This window comes from Sminthopsis crassicaudata, chromosome 4 (genome assembly GCF_048593235.1).
Source record: "Sminthopsis crassicaudata isolate SCR6 chromosome 4, ASM4859323v1, whole genome shotgun sequence".
Lineage (NCBI taxonomy): Eukaryota > Metazoa > Chordata > Mammalia > Dasyuromorphia > Dasyuridae > Sminthopsis > Sminthopsis crassicaudata.
In genome coordinates this window covers 404,656,145-404,681,637 of record NC_133620.1, presented here as the reverse complement: position 1 = coordinate 404,681,637, position 25,493 = coordinate 404,656,145, and the positions used below count along the sequence as shown (strand labels likewise).

Below are 25,493 nucleotides of genomic sequence, written 5' to 3'. Positions count from 1 at the left end.
CACCATCTAGCTGATATTTTTATTCTTTCCCAAGACAAAAGAGAAAAATAAAAAGAAAAAAAATTAATTCAAGCATTTCCTCAGCAGAGAAGGGAGTAGGGAGGAGTGAGAACAGGGAAGCCTGAAATTATTTCCTCACCTGCTCCTTTGATGAGTAGAGACATGTCCCTGTTGTGACTAATGGTAGAAGGTGCAGGCACCCTACCCCGAGGGCCATAGTTTGCCACTATTCTCTGCTGGCTTGGACCTGAATCTCTCTAAAGCCGGTTAGCTGGCAACCAATTGATCACGAGAAGGTCACAGAATTAATTTTGCCTTGAAGGCAGGTATCATGCCTGCATTTGTGCACGGATTTGGAACACCACCAAAGCTCTCAGCGATACTTCTCTGGCAGAAATGCCCTTGAGAGGTAATGCTTCTACCAGACAGAGTCACTTTCCACGTCCTCAGAGGCACAGTTTACCTCAAGAGGCCTCTGGTGACTTGGGAGAAATTCTCAAGGGATTCCAGAGTCCCAAGTCACTGAGGGGAAAAATGCCCAATTTGCAGTTAGAGATTCTGAATTCATTGATTCTTACTACCTGTACAACTAATAGAGGTCACTCACTGTCCTTGGGTTGTTGTCCCCTAAGCTGTAAAATATGAGGGTTGTATCAGATGAGCTGCAAAGCCCTTTCTGTCTCGAAGCCTTATGATCCTTGGATGCTGAGACTGCTAGAATAGAATCCAGATGGCCACGAGAATTTAGGTGGCTTGTTTTGGATCATAGAGCTTGGAGTTATGTGCATGCTTATATCACATCCCTCTCCCCCCAGAACCAACACAGTCATGCACACTTTGTAGGGACTGGCACTGAGCACAGGCCTCTGATGTAAGAAAGAGTAGGGCAATGCCAATCCAGGTGGGAAGTGTGGAGAGAGACAAGCACAGAGGGGAGAGAGAAAGACAGAAAGACAGAGAGAAGAGAAAGGAAGAGAGAGACAGAGAGAGGAGAGAGACAGAGAAACAGAGAGAGAGAAAAAATAGAGAGATAGAGAAAGAAACAGAGACAGAAATAGAGAGACAGAGAAAGAAGAGAGATATATAGACACATGCAGAGATGCAGAGAGTGAGACACAGAGACAGAGACAGAAAGAAAAAGAAACAGACAGACTCACAGAGACAGAGAGATAAAAAGAGAGACAGAGACAAAGATAGAGACAGAAACAGATGGAGACAGAGATTGAAAGAGAAAGAGAGAGAAAGAGAGACAGAAAGAGAGAATTAGGAAGGCTGGTCCTTATATTTAGGTTTGTTTTCTATTTAGTTCTCTTCTCATCTTTTCTACTTATTGGGGAGCCTCTGCCAAATTCCATCTGCTCGTGGGGGACTCCACCTGCTGTAGGGAACAGCTCATACAGAGATATCACACTTTCCTTTGATCTATCTACTCCATGAAGTTCCATTCCCCAATTCATTCCCAGGCATTTCACCCTAAATGAAGATGATAATAGGGATGGTGGATCGCCTTTCTGTGTGCCTTATGCTTTCAGAAGCACTTCAGTAAAAACAGTTCACAATCACCCCCTACTTAACATTTTCAAAGCCCCTTTCCTTACAACAAGGCAAGGCAAGTATGATTATCACCGTCATCCAGAGCAGTAGACTGAGGCATTGAGAAATGAATTTGGATCCCACCTCTTCCTCCAAGACTTTTTCTTCTGTTTACTGAGGAAGAAATAAGTTATTGAAAAGTGTGTGTGTGTGTGTGTGTGTGTGTGTGTGTGTGTGTGTGTTGCTCGTGGGAACACACATGTACAGCCTTAGACTTGGCTGTTGGGGGCAGGGCTGTGACAGTGACTGGAGGGTAAAGTGGGGGTTGTTGATGAAGGAGGTGTTACCCTTATGTTCCAATGCCAGAATTTCATCTGAGGGCGGTTATGATCTTGTCTTCCAGCTTGTAATTGTCCTCCCTAATCACTTGGTCACATCTACCATGTCCCCGTGCAACCAATGGGGAGGGGGTTAGTGTTAGAGGGTCTCTGTGGGTGGTTTTCTTCAGTGCCCCTTTCACACAGCTTGGCTACTCCTTTGATGCTCAAGTGAGTCTGATAGGGCTAAATGACAGTTATTATCTGTGCTTCAGTGTGCTTTAAGGGCCTTTCTCCTGCAAGTCCTGAGGCCCCCATCACAGGTAACAATAGCTCCCTGGGGGTTGCTGTCCCCTGAAAGCCTGTGAAAGTGATGTCTCAGCTGCTGAGAAAGACTCTCATGCTGGAGGCTGGCACTGGAGCAACTTCCCATCTTCATTTCTAAAAGAAGAAATGTCATTTTTTTGTGTGATAGAAATAAGCACTCTTCTACCAATCAATTATTCAATCAATTAAAAAGCATTTATTAAGCACCTACTATGTGTTAGACATTGAGAATCCAAAGTCACTGAACTCAAGAGGAGTTTATATTTATCAGGGAGACAGTATGGACACATACAAGTATTGGGAGAATAAATATAAGATGGTTTGAGGAAGGCAGAAAAAAAAGCATTTATTAAGTGTCTACTTTGTATGTGCCAGGTACAATGCTAAGCACTTTTACAAAGATTGTTTCATTTGATAATGAGGAGAGGCTAGGCCCTAATAGCTGGGGGTAGGATGGGGCAAAAGGGGTTTAGAAGTCATTATCAATTAATTTAATTACCCACACAGCATCCATGTTTCTTGTCATTTCATTTTAAAATAAGTCTATTGTTGGTGATCCTTTTGTTCCGCATTAGGTATACATCAAGGGGTCAGAGATCAAGTCCAACAGTATGGGGGGGGGTAGCATGTGGGGATGGGCCATGCAAATCTGGCATATCTTGCTTCTCTGGCCAGAAGGGAAATGGATAGAGAGTCTCCTAGGTGATGGATTAGAGGTGTTGGGACATTGTATACTGGGACCTCACTGTCCCACTGCCTGTAGGTCTGCTCTGTGGGATTCAATTGGACAAACAAAATTAAGCACTTACTATGTGAGAGAATTGTTTTTGTTGCTGAATATACAAAGACAAATAAAAAACAACTCCTGCCCTTAAGGAGTTTATATTCTACTGGAGGAAAGTACCTTATACAAATGGCTGCCTCTGGCTTCACCTTCTCAGAAGCTACTTTTCTGTCTCTCTCAAGATTCTCAGGCACTGAGGAGGGTGATTATATCTCTTTTCTTCCATGAATTTGAACCCTTGCTAGCTATTTCCTTATTTTTCAAGACACAGCAAACAGTACCCTGTTGCATTTTACCACTTCATGGTCAATCAGCAGTCAACAGGCATTTACTGAACACAATCTATCCTAGTATTTATTAAACTACTGTGTGCTAGATATGCTAAGCCCTGGAGTAACAAAGAAAGGCAAAATGCTCTCAATCCATTGGAGAAGACAATATGTAAACAGCTGTGTGTCAACAAGCTCTACATAGGATAAAGTAGAGATTGCAGTGAGCAGTTTTTATAAATGATAAGTATTGACTTCATTGCTGTAGCAAGAACAAAGACAAAACATTCTCCATAGCACCATAATCCTTATCACACTACCTTGGTTTCTGGAGGAGAGAGAATGGAATGGAATTAGGTTTACAATGGAATTCAGTTACTACAAAGCATCGATCCTACCAAGATCAAATACAAAGGTGATATTTTTTCTCAGCTTCTATTGGGCTGGAGCAACAAAGAACATACCACAAAAGTCACTCAGAGTAACCTGGCTACAACACTCAGCCTCCAGGACTCGTGCTTCTTGGCCTTAAGGAAGATGACACTCCCCGAAAGTAGGATAGGAAAGTAGAATATGAAACTGTGCCCCAAAGGCTATCACACTGCACATACCCTTTGATCCAGAAGTGTCTTTCCTGGGCCTGTCTCCCAAAGAGATCATAAAAAAGGGAAAAGGACCCACATGTACAAAAATGTTTGCAGCAGCCCTTTTTGTAGTGGCAAGGAAGTGGAAACTGAGTGGATGCCATCAGTTGTGGAATGGTTGAATAGGTAACAGAATATGTGTGTTATGGAATATTATTGTTCTGTAAGAAATGATCAGCAGGATGATTTCAGAAAAGCCTGGAGAGACTTATATCAACTGATGCTAAGTGAAGTGAGCAGGACTAGGAGATCATTGTACACTTCAACAACAATACTATACAATGATCAATTCTGATGGACGAGGCCACCAATAGAGCAGTAATGAACTGAACCAGCTACACCCAGCAAAAGAACTCTAGGAGATGATTATGAACCACTACATAGAATTCCCAATCCCTCTACTTTTGTCAGCCTGCAATTTGGATTTCCTTCACAGGCTAATTGTACACTATTTCAAAGTCTGATTCTTTTTGAACTGCAAAACAACTGTTTGGACATGTATACATATCAATATTGTACTTAATTTATACTTTAACATATTTAACATGTATTGGACTACCTGCCATCTGGGGGGGGGAAGGAGGGGAAAAATTGGAATAAAAGGTTTGGCAATTGTCAATGCTATAAAATTACCCATGCATATAACTTGTAAATAAAAAGCTGTAATTTTTTTTTTTAAAAAGAAAATAAAAATATTTGTTAAAAAGAAAAGAAGAAAGAAAGGAAGAAAGAAAGGAAGGAAGGAAGAAAGGAAGGAAGAAAGGAAGGACGGACTAAGTTCTCAAGGTCCACATAATTTTGGAGAAAGGAGAAGGCCATAAGACCCTGGCCTATACTGCATTGTCTTACCAGCTGTCAGTGTGGAGTCATCTCAAGCTCTCAGATACAAATGCAGCCAAAGGCTGGGCAGGCACTGACACAGGTTTTTTTTTTTTTTTTTTTTTTTTTTTTTTTTTTTTTGTTTTGTTTTTTTTAATTTTCAAGATATTTTTAAGCACTTAATTACTTTTATTTATTTTTTAGAGCTTTTTATTTACCAGATGTATGCATAGGTAATTTTACAGCACTGACAATTGCCAAGCCTTTTGTTCCAATTTTTCCCCTCCTTCCTCCCAACCCCCTTCCCCCAGATGGCAGGTAAACCAATACATGTTAAATATGTTAACGTATAAGTTAAATACAATATATGTATACATGTCCATACAGTTATTTTGCTGTACAAAAAGAATCGGACTTTGAAATAGTGTACAATTAGCCTGTGAAGGAGATCCAAGTTGCAGGCGGACAAAATTAGAGGGATTGGGAATTCTATGTAGTGGTTCATACTCATCTCCCAGAGTTCTTTCACTGGGTGTAGCTGGTTCAGTTCATTACTGCTCTATTGGAACTGATTTGGTTCATCTCATTGTTGAAGAGGGCCACGTCCATCAGAATTGATCATCATATTGACTCAGCTCTTTTTAAATGCTGCCAGTTCTGGCTACACAACCCATGGAAAGAGTTTCCTACCAACCACATGATAAGCCAATGTAGAATGTCCATCCATGCTCCTCTACTCCACTCTCCTGGAAATATCTCTTTAAATCTTCCATGTGGATGTTGCCATCTTTGGTAGTCTGGACATGCACCAGACCCCCATAACATATAGATAAGAAAATATCAAACATACAAAGTAATTTCAGAGGAAAACTAATAATTGGGGAGTCAGGAAGATCAGGATGGGCATTTGATAAGTGCTTTATGAATTGAATTTATGAGGGGATTTATTCAGTTCTTAAGAACCTAGCCACTTTGAATGGGAACCAAGACATGCCATTATATGTGGCATTCTAATTTAAAGTGAACAGTGAGAGCCAAGCTCCAGGGTATTACAAATATAAGACATGTCATTTAGCAAGTAAACATAATTCACTGACAAGGGGAAGAGAAAGGCAGAGAGAAGAGGGGAAGAAAGGAAGGAGCAAGACCTAGTAAAGAACAACAGACACCAGTAAGGTATTTGGGGAATTTTTGCTGTCAAATGAGACAGGAAGTTAGAATTTAGGAGCATTTTACTCAAAACAGGACATCTGGTCATCTTCATCATGGATCCCTTGAGGGCCATCCAGCTCATTTGGGAAGCTCAACTCAATTTGTGAACTGTATCTTTGTGCTGAGGATTTTGGGAGGATGTTGTGGAATGTCAGGTTTCTTTATTGTGTAACCGAGATTCTGGTCACTAGTGATCAAATCCAATATCTAATTATTTACTAATTATTTAATTATATGCACATACCTTGCATCATATTTGATGACTTACACCTTCTGCTCTTTGTTACCTTTCTATGAGAATAGGATTAATATAAGGCATATATTTGAAAGTCAAGAAAACTTGAGTTTTATTATATATGTGATTTAATCTCCGTTTGACTTAATCCACAGAGAAAGAAATGGCAAATCACTCCAATATCTTTGCCAAGAAAACCACAGTATGGAGAATGGGTCACAAAGAATCAGACGTGACATGACTGAATGACAGAATAACAGCAACAGCAAGAATGCTCTTAATTATTTCAGTAAATATAGATTGGTTTTGTTGCTGTTGCTGTTTTAATCTGACCTGTGATTGCGCTGATCTGATGAAGTCCTGGTGAGAAGACTCCCTCTACCTATGCAGATTATCACCCAATCTAAAGTTTCTAGTTTTTTTAGAATTGTCTGAGTCACCATGAGGTTAAATGACGATCCTGGCCATAACCATTTGTGTCACAGGAGTATTTTTGAACCCAAATACTCCTGATTCTAAAGCCAGCTCTGTATTGACTCTCAATATATATTATTATCCCCATTTTACAGATGAGGGAAAAGAAGGTAGAGAAGTTATTAAACCTATAGCTGTACCCAGGGTTCTCAAGCTAGGCCCACGGGTTGGCCCACTAAGGACGTTTATGCAGCCGCCTGGTTATGGCAAATGAGCTGAGGGGCGGAGACAGAGTGTGAGTTTTTGTTTTTACTATAGTCCGGCCCTCCCACAGTCTGAGGGACAGTGAACCGGCCCTTTATTTAAAAAAAATTGAGGACCACTGAGATAGGCTTCTCTAGCAGACATTCTTCTCCCAATCCTCCATGCCCAAACATTCTCTTATTTTCCTCCTTGCTTATTGGCTCATTCATTGCTGCCTCCTACATACTCATGTCTCCATCCTCAAAAAATAAAAAACAAAAGAAAAAAACCTAGGTCAATTGCAAAAACCTTCTAACTGTTCTCTCTGCCTCAAGGCTCTTCCTTACTCCAAGCTCTTGAACTTGAGCTTATCCTATAAGAGAACAATTAATACAAAACTTATCATCCCAGTTTGTAGTTATAACCTTTCCTTCATTCAATTTTAGTCTTGGGAAGACTTTGGATTAAAGCCCTTCCTAACTTTACAGGGAAATAAAGGGTCAGAGAATTTCAAAGCTGGAGGCAAATTTAAAGAGCCCCTAATACAACTCATACCTGAAGAGAAATCCCTCCCACAACATTTTCAATAGATGCTCACGCAACTTCCATTTGAAGATCTGTCACAAGGGAAAGCCCATTACTTCCAGATACCTCATTTTTATTTTTAGACAGCTGTCATTGCTAGGAAGTTTGCCTCTTTGGCTTTCACCCACTACTCTTAGGTCTGCCTTTTGGAACCAAGAAGAACAAATTCAATGTCCTTTTCACATGGCAGCCTTTCCAAGCCTTAAAGAAAGCGGTCATCTCACACCTCTAAGTCTTGTCTTTGCCAGTGTGAACATCCCCAACTCCTTCAGACATTCCTTATCTCGGATGACGTCCAACCACTTCACTACCTTATGTCTAGTGCTTACCCCTTTCACCCAGTTCTCACCTGTGACTCCAAGAAGCTGTAGCTTATGCCCCTGTAAGCCTTCTCAGCAAAGAATCCTCAAAGCTGTCAGTGAGTCCAGTGGATGTCTACTCCAAGCATGGAATGACTTCCCCTGGTAGAATGGGTGGATGGGGACAATTTGTTCCAACAGCCACAAAAGAAACCCTTAGAGCTCAGTCAGACATTGAAGAGGCCGTGGTCATCCACAGCATTCGAGGCCATTGCCAGTGGTCCTGACTTTGCTTTGCCTCTTGCCTTCAGTGACTTAGGGAGAGAATGAGACTGAAGACTTTGTGTAATTCTGTTTCATTTAAATCCACTTCATGCACAAGTCAGGACAAAATCCCATGTCATCATTGGTCCTCTTCAAAAATGATGGGCAAACAACAGCCCTAGTCACCCTCTTCTGGATAGTCTCCAGTTTGTCAATAATCTTAAAATGTGGTGCCAGAGTTGAGCACAGTTCCATAGATGTGGTCTGAGCAGAGTGTACCTTGGGTTGTTCAATGAAGACTACGATTGCATTAGCTTTTTTGGCCATTGGGCCCCTTATGCCCATTCTGAATTTGTGGTTCCCTAAAAACATAGATCTTCTTCATTTGACCTGTACTTCCTCCTCCTTTATAGGGCAATTGATTCCTTAAACCCTTCCTTAATTCCAAATGAATTTCTCATTGAATTCAATCCATCATTTTATCCTGACAATATCTCTTTGAAACCTTAGCTCTGCTAGCCAATGTATTAGCTATATAATCATTATTCCAATTAGATTTTTAGCTCTTTGAGTTCAGAGTCCATATTTTGACTTTTTGTATTTCTAGCATTTAGCACAATGCTTGACTCATATAAGGCTTAAATATATATATATATATATATATCCCACCTCCCAATTTTTAGTTATCAGCAAATAGCCAATAGAACCATTTTGAACCAACTGGTAAATCAGTATTATTCTCTTTTTTTGAGGCTCAATTTAGATTCCTTAATGAACCAATTCCTGATTCTCCCAACTGTTAGTGCTTTCTCCTTCCTCAGTGACCTTGCATTTATGTATTTATGTATATGTTGTATCACCTAATAAAATGAATTAGAATTATAGATGTAGAGCTGGAAGGAAACTTAGATATAAACTAATCTAACTTTCTCTTTTTTGTAAGATATGAAACTGAGATTAAGTAATTTGTCCAATGTCATAAATAGGCATTAGAGAGCAGAGCTTGAATCTGAACCCCTTCAAATCCAATGCTTTCCACTCTCTGATATTACCTTCTCTACTAATCTCTCTCTCTTTTTTAATTAAAGCTTTTTATTTACAAACATATGCATAGGTAATTTTTTAACATTGACTCTTGCAAAACCTTCTGTTCCAAATTTTCCCCTCCTTCCCCCCCCCCCTCCATATGGCAGGTAGTCGAATACACTAATAATTTCTTTGAGGGGAAAATAGTTAGATTAAGGGGTGAGGAAAGGCTTTGTATAGAAGGTTGGAGAGTGAGACTAAAACTGGATGGAATTTAGGCTTCTAAGAGGTGGTGATAAGAGAATGCACTCCAGGCATGGGAGGACATTGCCAGTGAAGGGGCAAGAAGATGGAAGATGGAGTATCATGTCTAAGGGACATGTACTATAGAGTGTAGGAAGGAAAATAATGTAAGGTTGGAAGTAGAATGAAGCCAGTTTGTAGAGTGCTCATCATCTGTACACATGAAGTTGGAAGGTAGAACCCAGGTCCAAATTGTGAGTTTGGTCCTGTTACCTTCATGACCTTGGGCCAGACCCATAATTCTATGTTCCAAAGTTCTTATCTGTGAAATGAGGTGGTTGGACTAACTGGTCTCTAAGGTCCCTCTTAGTTCCAAAGTCATGTGATACAATACAATGGGGTTCCTGGGTATCCCAAAGAGCTAGTTGACCCATATTGCACTGAAAATTCATCCATACTTTTTGTTTGAGTTAGGCAGGTTGAGAAGTGATTAGAGCAAGTTGCTATACCTGGGAAGAGAATGGCACCTCATGTTGTTTTTACCATGAAACTCCAGAAAGTCTTATTGCCTTAGCAGAAGAACTTATGTGTTGTATGTATGTTAATATGTAGGAGTCTCAGAAAATAGAGGCTATTCACTGCTTGGGGAAAGTTTGTCTCCTGCCAACACTTCTCCACTAAGCACATCTTCTTTTCTAAGTTATTTGCATGTAGTTTCACTCATTTGTGCTTTTCCTTGCGTCAAAGGGCCAACAGATCTATTTTTAAAGGCCCAGGCAGGGCCAATGGCCAGGCAATCAGCGCCAAATCAAACAGAGGCCTCTCTGACCTTTTCTGTTAATATTCTATGATTTTCTACTTCTCTTCCTGGTCTTCAGCCTCAAGCCCTTCCCTTGCCTCTTCCTCCCCCTCCCCTGCCACCGTCCCACCTCCAAATAAGTTTGTCTTATCGCAATACATCTCACCAGAATGGACAGGGATAGAATTTAAGATTCCAGAGAGCCAATTAGAATTTTGGACTTTAGTACCATTAAAACTTAAGTGAGATATTTCTCCTGGTTTGCCTCTTTGAGGATTTTCATATGGAGGGTGATTTTTCTAACCAGACATTAAAAAAACAAAAATAAAACAGAACACCCCAAGACCCCATAAAGCCCCTTTCAGACCTTCAGGTCTCTCTCCTCTGTGTTCCTGTGGTAGGCAGTGGTTTTATTTTGCTGAGTGATATCCGTACCTATTTCTGGGCCTTCACATTTTCCATGTATGAGTGACCCATTCTGCACACAGTTTGGTTCTCTAAGGCTGCAGGGTAAACATTCTTAAGCTCCAATATCTTGCTTCACTCACAAAAGCCTGTGTGTTCCCAGTTCTTAATTTATAAACTAGTTATTAAGTGTGGCGGAGGAGGGGCTGGTGTACCCTGGGATGTGAGGTGCTCAGTCAGGGGCTCTAAGCCTCCAGGGCCAGATTGGTTTATCCAGGATGTTTGCTGTTTCCCCCCCAAGAAGAAAAGCTGGTTCTCTCAGACTATACCTATACAGTGATCAAAACAACTGGCCATGTTCGAACAAATGATGAATTCAGCTCCCTGTCAAATAACCCTTCCCTTTCAAATGAGCAAAGTATTAAGTGGGAATCACACTTAGGGCCTTGACTTCAAGTTCAGCATTTTCAGCCTTTCTGGGCTAGCCACTGTTGTGGACATGGAGAAACTGAGGCACATGGAAGTCAAAGCACATATTTTAATCAGGATATTCAAGCCAGTTACTCAATTACAATATTGTCTTCCTGATTCTAAGGCCAGTGCTTTTTCAGTCATAATATGATTCCTCTTTGTAGACTCCATTTGGGAAGTCCTCCTTTTTATTTATTTATTTTTTTTGCTTGCTTATTTATTTATTTACTCATTTAATTGCTTATTTGTTTATTTATTTACTCATTTACTTGCTTATTTATTTATTTTTGCCTCAGTCATTCTCTATGTCTTATTCATTCTTCATTATCTGTGTCTTATTCATTCTTCATTCTCTATGTATTTATTTTTCATTCTCACTCTGTATGTGTATTCCCCCTCACCCCCCAGTCAAGTCTTTGGTCTCTGATTAGAGATGGTGCTTATTTCTAATTTGTAGTCACTAGGATTCTCAAGAGTTCAAGAAGTGCCTCTCTTCTTATCATCTTGGTCACTCTGAGGATGATAGTAGCTTGAGCTGCTTGGAACTTGTTGAAAAGAATCTGTGGGTCTGTGTGCATGTGACATCCCAGGTCCTCTAGCACTTTCCTGGGTAATTAGTGTTCTCCTGATTAGGATAAATGGCTGCTTTATTATTGCTAAGTGACTCATTAATATGTCATTGCAGTTAGCTCTCACAGCAGGGGACAAAAGGATAATTGCATGTTCTTTCTCTGTTGCAGGGTTTATAGTAATATAGACTGGGAGCTTGAAGGGACCTTAGTGGCTACTTAAGTGGAATGGAGATATTTTGCAGGCTTCTGATCTGCTCTGGGTAGAGCACACCCCATGGAATGCTGAGTCTGTGCCCCGGCCACTTTTGGAGGAACCCATGCTAAGCTCTGACTTGTGCTTTGGGATGAGATAGAAAATCTGGTCAGTCCCATATTCCTAGGGGTCTGTGGGAGCCAGCTTAAATTAGTATATGGGAACCCATGCTGTATGTTTATCTCAGCTTTTCTTTGGGGGCATCACTGACTGAAATTTAAGGGAATTATGAGGTAGGTAGGGGAAAGTCCTAATGAGAGGCAGGTACTTGAGGCTGAGTAGGAAGGAAGGGGAAGAGCTGGAATGGCAAGAAAGGTTCAAGTGACTGACAAATGTTAGAAGAAGAGAGGGAAAATTGTACTACACAGAATTTTCACAGGTCTAGTAACTTTTAAAATCCATATAAATATGTGCATGTGTATAATAAACACACTGTTAGATGAAAACTCTGGGTAATATCAACAAGGACCAGCTATGGTTAAATCTGAGAAAAACAAATAGAAAACGTGAATATTATCATCATGAAATTAGTGCCATCCAATACCAATACTTATTGTCATATTAAATATAATGGAAGGGCTCATACTGCTCAAAGTCCATCTAATGAATATGCCTTCTATTTGTTTCTCATAAGAATTAACATTAGCCAGACCTGAAATTTAGTCATAAAATTAGCCTCTTAATGATGTTGATGTTGTAAAACAAACCATCTTATTAAGTCAACACTGTGGAATTTAAAACAAATTAAGATAACCCAAAACCATTTTCATTCAATTCAAATAGAAGTAAAACAATGAATTTAATTATTTTTGAACTTGCTGTTTTTAGCTCAATATGTGTTTCCTTTGGTTAACCTCACTTTATTACTATTATAGTTTATATTAACTAACATCCCTTAACTCACATTTGTATGGTACCCAAAGGTTTATAAACTGCTTTTCATGCTGTAGTCTCTCTTTTGCTCTTCAAAACAACTCTGATGTAGATACTGCAGATATTATCATCTCTATTATACAGATGAGGAAATTGAGACCCAGAGAGATTAAGTGATCTGATTAAGCATATAAAGATGGAATTAAAAAACTGGTCTTTTACTGACTCGTTGCTTCTAAGCAGCAAGCCAGAGTTACAGATAAAGCTCTGAATCTGGAATTAGGAAGACCTGAGTTCAAATATGCCCTCAGAGACTTTTTAACTGTGTACCCTTAAATTCATTTAAATCATTTAACCCCTGTCTGCCTCAGTTTCCTCAACTGTAAAATAGGGATAATAGTCACCGAGTTGTTCTGAGGATCAAGTGAGAACTCTTGTAATGTGTTTAACACAATGCTTGAGAAACATAGTTGATGCTTAATAAATACATATCCCCTCCTTTTGCTTTCCCAACTATAGATACTTTGCTGTGCCCTACTCATATACAAAGAGGGGCTCAGATCTCTGATGATCCTATTTGCCAGTTCACAAATAATTGGATTTTTGCCCAGGTGTTTCAACACACACTTGAATGTAGTCTGTTTATGTCCATAAGATTCTTTCTAAATCTGAATCAGCATTTGAACTTTTGACAGCATTTGTATTTCCTATGGAGAAGGTAAGGCTGAATCCATTAATCAGAAACCATTTCTTGAACTTTTGCTAAGTGCAAAGCACTGTGGGGGCTCTGAATCGCAAGATCTATGGTTTTTAGTGAGTGAGGAGGGAGGATTGCTACAAAGAAATATGAAATATTTCCGTGAGCCCCTGTCCTCAAGGAGCTTAACAATCTTAAGGGACATAATCACAAGAAAATTCAAACAACATACAAGGCAGACAGTCCTGAGTTAGTTAAGTGGTTGACTAGGATATTCAAGGAATTCTTTAAAGAAAAGATGAGACTTGGGGTGAACTTTGAAGAATTATTTGAATTTGGATAGGCCATGAGGAACATGAGGGCATTTCAGGCAAGCGTATAAAGTTTAGGGGAGAAGAGAGGAAAGAACAACTTGATCCAGATGAGGTGTAAATATGCCAGGGATATTTGGATATGTGGAGTACCCAAGGGGGTCACATAAGCTGGAGAAGAGAGTTCATGTATGGCCATTAGAAAAATAAAGTGGAAGCAACGGTTTGGGGCTAGTCTGGAAAGCCTAGTAGCTAATTCCTTAATCAGAATACACTGTTCCTGGACTCAAGAAGAATGGATTCTCCAACCATATCATTTGCTTTGATCTGCAGGCAGTAGAGTAGGGAAGAACTTGCCTGGGTTATGGAAGGATTTATAATCACTAGCAATGATCTTTCTCAACTAAAGACTATAAAGCAGAGCTTTTTGTCCCCTTGCTTAGACCTAGAGGTTGGCAGAGGGATGGGAAATAACTTTTTGGGAGAGTACTGGCTGTTCTTTTTTTTTTTTCTCCCCAAGGCCTTCTTCAGAAGTACTCTCAGATGAGGTGATTTCTTATTGACCTGGAAATTCTGACTATAGAATGGATGAGGAGGTAGAGAGAACAAGTATGTAAGTATCTTTGAGTAAATGAGGGAAAAGGGAATCCTTCTTCTAAGAAATAGTGGGCTGCTGCCCAGGCTTTGCAGCCTTTGGCCTGCACGGAAGCAAGGCCCCTGAGACCCTTAATGAAGAGACATGTGGAGTCCAAGGCTGCTGTGGCTGACTCCCCTGGAGCAACTCCTACATTCTGCTGCTTGTGCATTCTGGGGAAGCCTCCTCTCTTATCCTCACTCAAACACAACCACATGAAGAACACAGAATGGATCCCAAGCTAGAGCATGACTTAGGGATTCATAAACATGTTTTTTTTTTTTAATTTTTAGTAATTTTTAGATCTTTTTATATCAGAAAATATTACTGATTCATATCTTGACATATGTTCTCTTGTGTTCTCTTCTTCTGAAGCCATCTTATTTGTTGGCTGCATTGCTCCCCTTCTTATTCTCTCTAGTCCAGAATAAAACAACATTTTTGTTGTTTTTCACATCCAACATTGCATCTCTTGTTTCTGTGCATTTACGTTTTCCGTATCTAATACCTGGAATGTTCTTTTTCCCTAAACTATGCCTTTTAGAATCCCTAGCTTCCTTCCAAATTCATTTCAAGCACCATGTACTCTAGGAGGTCTTTCTTCATTCCCCTACAGCTTTTACAGAAATTAATGAGGAGATAAAGACCAGATCCATGAATTCATTGGTATAGAAAACTTCCAGGTGAGGAAACTCCCTCCAGCAATGTGGAGGTTACAACTTATCCATAATCACAAATCCAAACGTGTCTGAGGCAAGATTTGTATCCAAGATCTATCGACTATACGAAACTGTTTCAATTGCTTGCACTTTGTATCTATTGTGTATGTATGCATATATGTAAGCATATATATTATGCATGTATATTTGCATGTGCATATGTTATGCACATATATTTGTGTATACACATGTTACATACACATATACATATATACACACATACTTATATATGTACATCTTCTCTCTTTCAATATAGTTTAAGGTCCTTGAAGGCTGGGATTGTTTTATATCTGTCTTTGTATCCCCTAAACCTAGCACAATTCATAGGTGTATATCTATCTATCTATCATCTATCTATTTATCTATCGATACATACATATATGTATATATGTATATATATATATATACAAATATATGCATGTGTATATGGCTGTGTATGTATATGGCCGTGTATATATGTATATATTCGCATTTAAATACATGTGTGTATAGAGAGACATAGTTTGCTATGTATTTATTTATCTTCTTAATAAATGATTGTTGATTCTTTGATTCCCACAAGGAAACTGTGCTAGAGATGGTTAGCCCGACATAGTGAAAGGAAATGCTATGCTTGAAAGTCAGATGAAGTGAGTCTGAATACTTGTTCTGCTGTTTGCTGGCTGTGTAATCTTGGATAAATTGCTTTACCTCTTAGCCTCAATTTTGTTATCAGTAAAATGGGGACAAAAATATATCTCCATGGGCTTCAGTTTTCTTTTCTATAAAATGAGTGAATTGACTAGAAGATTTTTGAAGTCTCTCTGAGCCCATTTCAGAACTCTCTCTCTTTCTCCCCTCTACCTTTTAGGACATTTAGCATTTTTGGTAGCTATAGTTTTGGCAAAAAAAATTCCATCCTGGGAAAATTAAACATTTGCCTATGAATGTGCCTTTTAGGGTTCCTGAAGCAAGCTGCTCCGCCTAACAACAAATATTTCCTTCCTAAAATAATTCATAAGATTATGAATTTAGAGCTAGAAAGATCCTTAAAGTTTATTGAGTCTAAACCCTTTATTTTGCAGAAGAAAAAAAATGAAACTAAGAGATTAAGCAATTTGGTGTTTCCCCAACCAGTTGAAATCTTGAGGCAGGATTAAAAATCTAGTTCTTCTAAACCCTTCTATGCTCTCTCAACTGCTCCACCCAATCTCAAAACTACTTACATAGCCCTAGAAAAGATCATCTGTAAGGTAATTTAGAGGATCTATGAGTTATAAAGGTAACACCACCTTGAACTCTCACTCTTGAATGATGTTAGGGGGTCTTTAGAGTGAGTATACCGGGAGTAGCCAATGGGCTTTCTGATGCATTCTTAGCCCAGATCTGCTGCTTTCACCCTATTCCCCATTGCTCTCCAACATGAATTCTGTTCTAGACAATGGGTGCGCCATACATCCCTTACATCCACACATCTTGTCTCACTCAAGTCCTTCCGTTCCCTCTCTCCTAACCTTTCCATCCTTGCCTGGAATGCCTTTCCCTTTCACACCTCCTATCCAAATTCTTCTCATTCTCTAAACTTTAACTCAAATTCTATCTCCTCTTTGAAGTATTCACTGACTTTAGCTGCTCTAATACAAAGAACACACAAGTGTGTAACCTGAGTTCTTCCTGCTGTAGCTAGCTGACTTCCTCTTGTATTTAGTACCACAACACACACACACACATACACACACACGCACATACACACGAATGTCTTCATTATGAAGTCAGAATTCTAGCTTTGTACTCCAGCATTTTCTATTTAGGGAGCTTGGATTTAGCCTTGGATACTTTGAATTGTTTCTTAGTTGTGGCCATGAGACTTTGCTTTCCCCCTAGTTTCTCCTTGGAAGAAAGCACACACATCAGTGAAATGGGGGTCATGGAACAGTTGCATTTCCCTGGGTGAAGTTTTGGGTCCCCAGTCCCACTTCTTAGGAAGCTTCTTTATTTCATAATTAACATATTAGAAGGAGGTTTTAGACCTAGAGCCCTAGAATGTAACGGGGATAAATTTATGTAGCTCTTTCCTGAACTATGGAATCTTGCTCTGCTCAAGATAGTCTTGGCCAGAGCTTTCAGACCAGAAGTCTCTCCCTCCCTCCTCTGCTCAGTCCGCTACAGAACATTCTCTCATCCCTAGTGCTTCATCTGTCCTGTCTGCTCTGTCCTGGTCACCCCTGCTTCCTGGCGACCAAGAGGGAAAGAGGATTTGGGGGCTTTCAAAAGGAAAGTGTCATAGTCTTGCCAATTCCTCTCAGTCTTGTAAAATTCCAGGGCTGCATCCAAGCTCCCAAAATAGAAGCTGCTGGAGCACAAACTTCCTGACTGGAGGGCCCTCTGATGTGTGCAATGAGGCTGTTGGCTTGTGAGATCCAAGGAGACAGACAGACGGGTGTACTGGGGGAGGGAGTGAAGGAAGGGGTGTGGGGGCTGTGGCTGAGTGACTATGAATGAATGAATCCCTTCAGCACCAGGGCCCTGAGGAAAGGGACTACATTAGGGATGGTGACCATGGCCACGAGCAAACATGCTCTCCAGGGGGACTCACTCATGGCAAGAAACACCCCACCCTTCTTCCTAACCCAGCTTCTAGCTAAGTCCCTGCCACCTAGGACTTAACTATTTTTTATAAACTTAGAAAGATGTGAAATGGTAATTGGGCCACCAGAATTTAGAAGGCATTCAAATCAATAAGATTTATCAATGTATCGATCAGCAAACATTTATAGAGATCAGATGCTGTGCAAAAACAGAATGACTAGGGGACCCACCTTTAAGGGGCTTATGATCTACTGGAGGACATAAACATGTATAAAATAAATAAATAGAAGATTATTTGAAGCAGTGAAGAATGCTACAGGTAAAGCAATCGGAGGAGCAGCATCTGAGTTGATTAGGAAAGGAAACTGTTTCTAAGGGGAAGGTGAGAAGGGAGTGAATTTCAGGTTTGGGGTCAGCATTAGAGAGTAGCTTGTCATCGACCCAGTGACAACGGCGCCATGGAATGCTCACAAAGCTACAAAAAACCCATTACCTGTCCTCTGACAAGCAATATTGGTTGGAACAATCCACAGGCAGATATACTTGAAGAGAACTGGTGGCAGTTTGGGGAAGTGGCTAGAATGATTGGACCTGGATTCAAAAACTTTTATCTGGGCCTGACTTTGCTATTACTTAATGGTGGGACTTTGAGGCAACTCAGGTTATCCTGAAAAGCTTTTTAAAAATTGATCAAATGGGATTGGGGAAATGATAATAATTATTCTTATTATAGGGTTATGAGGATCTACCATTCTGTAAATAGGGTTACTATAAAGTATAATTTGACCTTTTCTTCAAAATTTCTGTTCATGAAATATGTGTATGAGGGGATAATCTGTTATCCCAGTATGAAACAACTTCTTGTCTTTGTGAAGTTTATTAGCCCACTAAGAGGGAAAATGATTCCATAATCTGTGTTATTGGCACTATGTTGAAACAAAAAAAGTTTGGGACACTAATGAAGACTGATATGAGATTCCTCATGATGATGATAGTGGTGGTGGTGGTGGCAATGATGTTGATGATGATGATGACCACAATGATGGTGACAATGAAAAGTGAAAGATAAGTGTCATATCATCCCCATAGTATAGATGTGACAACTAGAAGTTAAGTAATTTACCTAGAGTCACACAACTAGTAAGTGTCTAAGGCTAGATTTGAACTCAGATCTTCTTGACTTTGGATCCAAAACTCTAACCATTGTAACACTCTATGATTCTAGTGAGATCTCTCTTGTTCATGAATATTTATTTATTTGTTTGTTTGTTTTTTATTTCCAAAACATATGCAAGGATAATTTTTCAACATCGATCCTTGAAAAACATTGTGTTCCAATTTCCCCTCTCCTTCCTTTCATTCCCTCCCCGAGAGGGCATGTAATCCAATATATGTTAAACATGGTAGGAATATATGTTAAATACAATATGTGCATATATGTTTATACAATTATACATGTTTATACAAAAATCAGATCAAACTGGAAAAGAAATGAGACAAAATAAAATGCAAGCAAACAACAACAGAAAGAGTGAGAATGCTATGTTGTGATCCATCCTCAGTTTCCACAATCCTCTCTGTGGGTGTAGTTGGCTCTCTCCATCACAAGACCATTGGAACTGGTCTGAATCTTCTCATTGTTGAAAAGAGCCACGTCCATCAGAATTGATCATCACATAATCTTGTTGCCATGCACAATATTCTCCTGGTTCTGTTCATTTCACTCAGCATCAGTTCATCTAAGTCTCTCCGGGCCTTTCTGAAATCCTCCTGCTGGTTGATTCTTATAAAACAATGAAAGTATTCCATAACATTCATATACCATAACTCATTAGGCCATTCTCCATTCATTTCCACTCACTTTCCAGTTTCTTACCACTACAAAGAGGGCTGCCACAAACATTCTTTACCTCCTTTAAGATCTCTTTGGGATACAATCCCAGTAGAAACACTTCTGGGTCAAAGGGTATGCACAGTTTTATATCCTTTTGGGCATAGTTCCAAATTGCTCTCCAGAATGTACATGAAGATCTATTAACCTTTTCCCCTTCCCAAAACTTCCCTTATTTGGACTAAATAAATCCTGCTCCTTCAATTTATACATCTTGTTTATTAGATCATAAGCTCTTTGAAGGCAGGAATAATGTCTTATATAGATCCTAGAATGAAGAACAGTGTATCTATCACACATGGTAGCCACTCACTATTAGCTTGCTTATCAATAATGCTTTAAGATTTGCAGAGTACTTTATGTGTGTCATCTTATTTGTCATCACAACTATTTGAGGTGGGTGCTATTATAACCTTATTTTACAAATGAGTAAACTGAGGCTGAGAAAGGTTAAATGACTTCTTGTGGGTCACACAGTAAGTGTCTGAGGTTGGATTTGAACTCAGATTTTCCTGATTTCAAGTCCAGCACTCAGTCCATTGTGTCATCTTGTTGAGTCATTTTTCAGTCGCTGTGACCCCATTTGGGGTTTACTTGGCAGAGATACTGGAGTAGTTTGTCATATCCTTTTCCAGCCCATTTTATAGACAAGGAAACAGAGAAACAGGATTAAAGGACTTGTTGAGTGAATCAATACTAAGGATTACTAACTGACTAATTGAGGATGTTTTGAAAAAGATTCCTGCCAATGACCCCTCAAGTCCCTACCAACTTGGATAGCCTGTAATTCTGAATGAATGAAGGTTAGCTCACAGGCTCTATCCCAGAAACTAACCAGAGTTAAAGGTACTGCTACTCAATCAACTGTAACACAGAGGGGCACCATGACCCAATTTTTATCTAACTTTAGTGGATGTGGTAGCAGGAGGATCATAGAAGAGGCTCAGAGGTTAACCCTCAACTTCCAAAGACTGTCAAAGGACCCTCTCATTTTCCCTGCACTTTAAAAAATCTTTCAAGAGCCTTGTCTCTCTGGTTTGGAAAACACCACATAAATATAATTGTGTTCTGATGCTGATGCTGTGAACATATCATAGGTTTATGTAATTATTTTTGTTATTTCAAATCTTGATTTCCTCTCACCAGACAAAATGTCTAAACAGGAAAGTCCCAACCTTCCTGTCTGGAGATAAGCAACTTTCAGAAAAGGTCTAGTTTATAGAGGGTTTTTTTTGGTAACTTCTCCATTTCTTGTGGTTTTCCATTTTTTCAAGACTTTTTTTTTGGAACATGAGGGAAAAAACCAACAATAGTCCTTGTGAAAGGAAGGGAAATCACAGCACACAAAGCAAACAGACATTGCTCAGACCAGATAGCCTGACTCAGTTCCAAGAATTATCTTTTTGTCCCTTACAAAGTGAGGGTTGTGAAGGGGAGGAAGCTAAGACCATTCTTCATTAGCAATGAGAACTCATGGCCTTCTGATGACCTCAGCTGGGATGAGCATAAAAATATGTAGGTTCTTAATGTCCAAAACTTGTTGTTCAGTAGTGTCTGACTCTTTGAGACCCCATATGGGATTTTCTTGGCAAAGATACTGGAGAGATTTGCCTTTTCCTTCTCCACTTCATTTTACAGACGAGGAAACTGAGGCAAATAAGATTAAAAGTAACTTTCCCAGAATCATTCAGCTAGTGAGGCCAGATTTGAACTTAGGAATATAAGTTTTTCTGACTCTAGGTCTGACACTATGGTGTCCTTTAACTGCTCCAGTATACAAGACTGAGAAGGTGATAATTCTGCTGTACACTTAGCCTAGAGCCTCTGATTGGGATTTTGTGTTCAATTCCAGTCTTATTTCTAGAAGTATACTGATAAACTGGAGTTCATCTAGAGGAAGGAGTTTGGGTAGTGTAAAGCCTTGAGATTATGGGACAATCAACTGGAGGAACTGGGGGTATTTAGCCTGGTGGAGAGAACATGATAAAGGAATTTAAGTTTTTGAAGGAAAAGAGATTAAGTTTCACATAACTTGTGATTTCTTAATTGAGAATGGGGATTAGAGGAAGATGGTGGAACTCAAAAGGTTTAAAAACAAATGTAAAAAATTATTTTAAATGTAATAGAAGAAAAATTATAAATAAATAAAATTTTTATAATATCCCCAAAAATATTAAGCCAAAGTGATTAGACTTGGTCTCTCCCTGGCTTCCAAAGAGCAGAACTGGAAATGGGTAAAAATTTTGGAGAGGTGGATGTTGGTTCTAACTTATTATGTTTAGTCATTTCAGTCATCTTCAACTCTTCATGACCCCATTTGGGGTATTCTTGGCAGAAATACTACGGTGGTTTACCATTTCCTTCTTCAGTTCATTTTGCAGCTGAGGAAACAGGCAAAAAAAGTTAAGTGACTTGTCCAGAGTCACACAGTAAGTATGAAGCCAAATTTGAACTCAAGAATATGAGTCTTCCTGACTCCAGATCTGATGCTACATAGCTACCCTACCACATTTTATATTTTCTATATTTTTATATAATTTCATGTCTCCTCTTATTGAATGCAAACTCCACAAGGATAGGAACGGTTAAGTTTTTGTTTTTGTATTTCCAGAACCTAACACAGTGCTTAATAAATACTTGCTCTTTGTTTGAATGAGGATAAATAATGACCTGCCGTTTAGAAGCAGAACCAGGAGCCCTGGATTAAAGTGTCTTATCGGCCAGGGATGGGCCATTAATGGATTTTTGGGTGAGTTACATTTCTCTTGAGGCTGGGAGGGGCAGGGAAAGACCTAAGGAGAAAAAAGTCTGTGCTGTCTCCTAGGACAGAACCTGGGATAATGCAAAGTGACACCAGGATCAGCTTCCCCTGGCTGGCTCAGGATGGTGGAACTGAGCTGTTTTCATAAGGGATGGATTCTGCAGCATCTAGCCTATGTCATTTCCCCTATGGAGCCAGTCACCTGCTGCAAGCTGTTCGAGGAGCTTAATGACAGCTGGAAAGCCAGCCTTCTTCTCCTCTCCATCCATGTTGCAATACCCAGATAAAATGTTAATTATGCTGGGATAGACTGAGGGAACGGAGAGAAAATTGGATCGATAGTTGTCTTTTATTTATGAGAGCTGGGTGAAGTCTATGAGTTTAATCCATCAAAGACAATTATCCGATTAGATGTTTGTTGCAGAGGTCATTCCTACAGTAGGGGCAGGCTCTGGGGTATGTGTGTGTGTGTGTGTGTGTGTGTGTGTGTGTGTGTGTGTGAGAGAGAGAGAGAGAGAGAGAGAGAGAGAGAGAGAGAGAGAGAGAGAGACAGAGAGAGAGACAGAGAGAGAGACAGAGAGAGAGACAGAGAGAGAGACAGACACAGACACAGACAGACAGAGATGAGACAGGGAGACAGAGACAGAGAGAGGCAGAGAGATAGAAAGAGAGACAGACGGAGAGAGGAAGGACTAGAGAGAGGGAGGGAGAGAGAGCAGGAGAAGAGAGAATCAAAGCTGAATATGGGAGCATGCCAGGTGCAAAACATATACTTCTTTTTTCCCCCCCCCCCCCCCCGCTGAGGCTGGGGTTAAGTGACTTGCCCAGGGTCACACAGTTGGAAGTGTTAAGTGTCTGAGACCAGATTTGAACTCGGGTCCTCCTGAATTCAAGGCAAGTGCTCTATCCACTGTACCACCTAGCTGTCCCCAACATATACTTCTTTCAGGGGATGTAAATTCTTTCACTGAACTTCTGAATTGTTAAAGGCTCTTGAAGTAAATGAGGTCCCCAAGCAGTAGAATCAGAAATGCCAAGATCACAGCTAGAAAGTACTTAAGGGGCTGAATTAAACTCTCTGATTTTACAGAGAAGAAACTGAGATCCAAGGAGATCCAGGGGCCTACCTAAGATTGCACAGAGAAAAGCAGGAATTGACCACACTGACTTCAGAGTCAAATATCCTTTCTTCTATACCTTGGAGGAAGTTTAGTAATTTCTTGTATGTACAGGCTAGAGAGATCAGGTATGGGGTGAAGGCATTAGAAAAGACAGAGAGTAAGATAGAAATGAGTTAGCTCAGTGTGTCTTGAGAATTTACATATTCCTCTCTCTGATATATGAATGTGTATATATATATATATATGTATGTGTATATATATATGATTGATATAAATTAGTATATATATTATATAAATGTATATCTATGTGTATTTATATCTATCCATCTGTCTGTCTGTCATGTCTATTTGTCCATCTATTTCTATCTGTTTTTCTGTCTGTGTATGTATTTCTGTGTCTGTCTATCCATCTATGTGTTTGTCTATATTTATCTGTCTGTCTCTTTTTATCTGTTTTTCTCTCTATCTATCCATCTTCCACCACAACCCTGTAAAAGTGGGGGAGGATAATAAAAGCAATATCATTCTCCTTTTAAAAGAGGGATTTGAAACTGAGAAAATCATTTACTAAGTACCTGCTATAAGCCAGGCATTATACCAAGCACTTTTTACAAATATTATTTTATTGGATCCTCACAACCCTGCAAGGTAGATGCTTTTATTATCCCCATTTTATATATAAGGAAATAAGGTCAACAGAAGTTAAGTGAATTGCTAGGTTTCATACTGCCACTAGATTTCAATTCATCTCTCTCTAACTCCAGGCTCAGCACTCTATCTGCCACTACCAGCTGCCACCAGCTGTGAGGTTGATGTGATTTGCTCATGTTCAGACAGGGACAAAGTTTTGGAGTTTTTGATTCATTACTTCTCTCCCAAATCTCCTGACTCCTGATGGATGGTCTCTGTGATGCTTGAGGATGCCATGCTGCCTCTCCAGGGAGACAGGAGAAAATGGATTGGGGCTAAGAATTGAAGCTTTTATCAATTCTGAGGTTAAGAGACAAGGGGATCTGATGACTTTAACAGGGACTAGGCCAGGTTTAGCTTCAGAATTCTTCTTTCTTCTTTCTTTCTTTCTTTCTTTCTCTTTCTTTCTGAGGTTAAGAGACAAGGGGATCTGCTGATGACTTTAACAGGGACTAGGCCAGGTTTAGCTTCAGAATTCCTTCTTTCTTTCCTTTTTTTCTTTTCTTTCCTTCTTTCTTTCTTTCTTCTTCTTTCTTTCTTTCTTTCTTTCTTTCTTTTCTTTCTTTCTTTCTTTCTTTCTTTCTTCTTTCTTTCTTTCTTTCTTTCTTTCTTTCTTTCTTCCTTTCTCCTTTCTTTCTTTCTTTCTTTCTTTCTCTTTCTTTTCCTTTCTTTCTTCTTTCTTTCTTTCTTTCTTTCTTTCTTTCTTCTTTCTTTCTTTCTTTCTTTCTTTCTTTCTTTCTTTCTTTCTTCTTTCTTTCTTTCTTTCTTTCTTTCTTTTCTTCTTCTTTCTTTTCTCTTCCTCTTTCTTTCCTTCCTCCCTTCCTTCCTTACCTTTCCCTTCCTTCTTTCTTTCCTTCCTTCTTTCTTTCCTCTTTCTTCTTTCTTTCTTTCTTTCTTTCTTTCTTTCTTTCTTTCTTTCTTTCTTTCTTTCTTTCTTTCTTTCTTTCTTTCTTTCTTTCTTTCTTTCTTTCTTTCTTTCTTTCTTTCTTTCTTTCTTTCTTTCTTTCTTTCTTTCTTTCTTTCTTTCTTTCTTTCTTTCTTTCTTTCTCTCAAAGCAATCAGAATTAAGTGACTTGATACACAACTAGTGTCAAATGTCTGAGGCTGAATTTGACTTCAGGTCCTCCTGACTCCAGAGCTGGTGCTTTTTCCACTGCGCCACTTAGCTGTCCCGGAGCTTTTCTTTCACAGAACCAGTGAATATTATTGGCTGTGTCTTTGTGAATAACTTTTTAAAAATAGCATCAATCTACCTTATAGGATTTCCTTTCTTTGGGGTTTGAGAAAAAAGACAGAGTAACAGTTCATGGCCAGAAAGTCAGGCTGGAGACTTAAGATTCCAGTCCCTCCCACCCTAGAAAAGCTGGAGCAGCCCACAGTGGCCATAGCTAAGTGTCAGAGAGAAAGCATGGCAGTCAGATCTGGGTTCTTTCCTCAAGCATTTCATGGCCGGGGGTGGATGTGTGGGTGGGGGCACTCTTGAACTCTAGAAATTAAAAAAAACAAAAACAAAA

The 25,493-nt window shown here is 39.5% G+C and overlaps 1 protein-coding gene across 3 annotated transcripts in view; it reads right to left on the bottom strand.

Annotated features, from left to right (window-relative positions):
* Window positions 1-1,859: 1,859 nt before the first annotated feature.
* Window positions 1,860-25,493, bottom strand: part of TLR5 (toll like receptor 5) — a 114,542-nt gene continuing 90,908 nt past the window's right edge. Inside the window, exon 3 of one of the 3 annotated variants that reach the window (XR_012481350.1) lies at window positions 1,860-2,291. The gene's annotated coding sequence lies outside the window, so the exon portion shown is untranslated. Of the gene's footprint in view, window positions 2,292-17,932; window positions 19,300-25,035; window positions 25,466-25,493 lie in introns of those variants that run through there. The other 2 variants (XR_012481348.1, XR_012481347.1) reach the window with 2 other exon arrangements.